The sequence below is a fragment of the Oncorhynchus masou genome, chromosome 24, assembly GCF_036934945.1.
Source record: "Oncorhynchus masou masou isolate Uvic2021 chromosome 24, UVic_Omas_1.1, whole genome shotgun sequence".
NCBI classification, from domain to species: Eukaryota; Metazoa; Chordata; class Actinopteri; order Salmoniformes; family Salmonidae; genus Oncorhynchus; species Oncorhynchus masou.
Genome location: NC_088235.1, coordinates 12,879,484 through 12,883,374, shown reverse-complemented (window position 1 = coordinate 12,883,374; position 3,891 = coordinate 12,879,484). Strand labels below are relative to the sequence as shown.

General features: G+C 50.6%; 1 long non-coding RNA gene across 1 annotated transcript; it reads left to right on the top strand.

The window, feature by feature from the left end:
- The first annotated feature begins 2,410 nt into the window (after window positions 1–2,410).
- Window positions 2,411–3,579, top strand: LOC135511558 (uncharacterized). The gene is made up of 2 exons (XR_010451265.1): window positions 2,411–2,705; window positions 3,502–3,579. It is a non-coding gene; the product is annotated as an uncharacterized LOC135511558 (long non-coding RNA).
- The last annotated feature ends 312 nt before the right edge of the window (window positions 3,580–3,891 follow it).

Here is a 3,891-nt window from a genome sequence, read left to right as displayed (position 1 = left end):
GAGACTAGGAGACAAGTCACAGAACAGAAACAGACAGGATGGGGCTGGGAGGGGAGGAGACTAGGAGACAAGTCACAGAACAGAAACAGACAGGATGGGGCTGGGAGGGGAGGAGACTAGGAGACAAGTCACAGAACAGAAACAGACAGGATGGGGCTGGGAGGGGAGGAGACTAGGAGACAAGTCACAGAACAGAAACAGACAGGATGGGGCTGGGAGGGGAGGAGACTAGGAGACAAGTCACAGAACAGAAACAGACAGGATGGGGCTGGGAGGGGAGGAGACTAGGAGACAAGTCACAGAACAGAAACAGACAGGATGGGGCTGGGAGGGGAGGAGACTAGGAGACAAGTCACAGAACAGAAACAGACAGGATGGGGCTGGGAGGGGAGGAGACTAGGAGACAAGTCACAGAACAGAAACAGAAAGGATGGGGCTGGGAGAGGAGGAGACTAGGAGACAAGTCACAGAACAGAAACAGACAGGATGGGGCTGGGAGGGGAGGAGACTAGGAGACAAGTCACAGAACAGAAACAGACAGGATGGGGCTGGGAGGGGAGGAGACTAGGAGACAAGTCACAGAACAGAAACAGACAGGATGGGGCTGGGAGGGGAGGAGACTAGGAGACAAGTCACAGAACAGAAACAGACAGGATGGGGCTGGGAGGGAAGGAGACTAGGAGACAAGTCACAGAACAGAAACAGACAGGATGGGGCTGGGAGGGGAGGAGACTAGGAGACAAGTCACAGAACAGAAACAGACAGGATGGGGCTGGGAGGGGAGGAGACTAGGAGACAAGTCACAGAACAGAAACAGACAGGATGGGGCTGGGAGGGGAGGAGACTAGGAGACAAGTCACAGAACAGAAACAGACAGGATGGGGCTGGGAGGGAGGAGACTAGGAGACAAGTCACAGAACAGAAACAGACAGGATGGGGCTGGGAGAGGAGGAGACTAGGAGACAAGTCACAGAACAGAAACAGACAGGATGGGGCTGGGAGGGAAGGAGACTAGGAGACAAGTCACAGAACAGAAACAGACAGGATGGGGCTGGGAGGGGAGGAGACTAGGAGACAAGTCACAGAACAGAAACAGACAGGATGGGGCTGGGAGGGAAGGAGACTAGGAGACAAGTCACAGAACAGAAACAGACAGGATGGGGCTGGGAGGGGAGGAGACTAGGAGACAAGTCACAGAACAGAAACAGACAGGATGGGGCTGGGAGGGGAGGAGACTAGGAGACAAGTCACAGAACAGAAACAGACAGGATGGGGCTGGGAGGGGAGGAGACTAGGAGACAAGTCACAGAACAGAAACAGACAGGATGGGGCTGGGAGAGGAGAGGACAAGGAGACAAGTCACAGAACAGAAACAGACAGGATGGGGCTGGGAGGGGAGGAGACTAGGAGACAAGTCACAGAACAGAAACAGACAGGATGGGGCTGGGAGGGGAGGAGACTAGGAGACAAGTCACAGAACAGAAACAGACAGGATGGGGCTGGGAGGGGAGGAGACTAGGAGACAAGTCACAGAACAGAAACAGACAGGATGGGGCTGGGAGGGGAGGAGACTAGGAGACAAGTCACAGAACAGAAACAGACAGGATGGGGCTGGGAGGGGAGGAGACTAGGAGACAAGTCACAGAACAGAAACAGACAGGACGGGGCTCTCTGGGAGGGGAGGAGACTAGGAGACAAGTCACAGAACAGAAACAGACAGGATGGGGCTGGGAGGGGAGGAGACTAGGAGACAAGTCACAGAACAGAAACAGACAGGATGGGGCTGGGAGGGGAGGAGACTAGGAGACAAGTCACAGAACAGAAACAGACAGGATGGGGCTGGGAGGGGAGGAGACTAGGAGACAAGTCACAGAACAGAAACAGACAGGATGGGGCTGGGAGGGGAGGAGACTAGGAGACAAGTCACAGAACAGAAACAGACAGTATGGGGCTGGGAGGGGAGGAGACTAGGAGACAAGTCACAGAACAGAAACAGACAGGATGGGGCTGGGAGGGAGGAGACTAGGAGACAAGTCACAGAACAGAAACAGACAGGATGGGGCTGGGAGGGGAGGAGACTAGGAGACAAGTCACAGAACAGAAACAGACAGGATGGGGCTGGGAGGGGAGGAGACTAGGAGACAAGTCACAGAACAGAAACAGACAGGATGGGGCTGGGAGGGGAGGAGACTAGGAGACAAGTCACAGAACAGAAACAGACAGGATGGGGCTGGGAGGGGAGGAGACTAGGAGACAAGTCACAGAACAGAAACAGACAGGATGGGGCTGGGAGAGGAGGAGACAAGGAGACAAGTCACAGAACAACAGATAGGAATGTTTCTCTAACTGTTTCAGCCTTCCTGCCTGGGCCCTTTGTCATAGATGGGGAAGGAGAGGGAGCGAAGTATGGAGAGAGAGAGAGAGAGAGAGAGAGAGAGAGAGAGAGAGAGAGAGAGAGAGAGAGAGAGAGAGAGAGAGAGAGAGAGAGAGAGAGAGAGAGAGAGAGAATATCAAGGCTTAATTTGTTCTCTCTGTTTGTGTAGGTCGATTTTCAAATGGATCACGTGAACCTTGGAATTGAGAGCTTTGAAATGTGCCGAGATCTTATGGGCCCGTCACATCATGTCAGATGGAAGAAATTCATTTGATCTGCCAGCGCAATGACTCACACACGCACATGACTCATATCTCCAGATACCTCAGAAGTAAGCTGGCCATGTACATTACATGTTGTCTCCCACGGCTACTTTTGGTCAGTTTAAACACAACAGAACCACAGACCACAAACCCTAAAGACAGGAAGTCTTTGCTGTTGCTGCACCAAGTACAGATTTTAGGTTAAACAGTGTTTTGTTTTTAACACATGTTCCTTGTGGAACACTTCAGAATAACCTACAGTTGGATGGACTGGTGTCTTTCAGGTCATTCAGTATAACCTACAGTTGGATGGACTGGTGTCTTTCAGGTCATTCAGTATAACCTACAGTTGGATGGACTGGTGTCTTTCAGGTCATTCAGTATAACCTACAGTTGGATGGACTGGTGTCTTTCAGGTCATTCAGAATAACCTACAGTTGGATGGACTGGTGTCTTTCAGGTCATTCAGTATAACCTACAGTTGGATGGACTGGTGTCTTTCAGGTCATTCAGTATAACCTACAGTTGGATGGACTGGTGTCTTTCAGATCATTCAGAATAACCTACAGTTGGATGGACTGGTGTCTTTCAGGTCATTCAGAATAACCTACAGTTGGATGGACTGGTGTCTTTCAGGTCATTCAGAATAACCTACAGTTGGATGGACTGGTGTCTTTCAGGTCATTCAGAATAACCTACAGTTGGATGGACTGATGTCCTTCAGGCCATTCAGATGGTTGGTTGAGGATTTCTTTGCTGAGGGAAATGGTTGTTTTTTTGTGTATGTGTTTTGTATGTTTTGTATGTCTTGTGTATTTCCTACTCTCCCATGCTGCCTTGATTGTGTAATTGTTTGTCATGCAGGGCTCCCGTGTAAACAACACCTCGGTCTCAATTGGACACCGCCCTGCCTAATGAAAGAATAAATCATGTAAAATACTATCCTATCATTCCATATCTGAGAAGATATCGTTGGTCCTTCCTTGTTTGGTGTTGTCTATTTCTCCATGTCTCCAGCTGCTGGGTTATTTCAATCACATCTAAATGAGACAGTAATTAGTGGCATCAGAGCTGTGGAGACGATACTCCTACGCTCCTCCCTCCCTCCCTCTCCTCCCTGCTGTCCTCGAGCAGGCCCACATAGAAAAAAAGAGAAAAATACTCATATGCTCCTCTTCTCCCTCCTCTTTTCCTCCCTCCATCCCTCTGTCCCTCCCTGCTGTCCCCAAGCAGGTCCACTTAGACAAGAGGGAG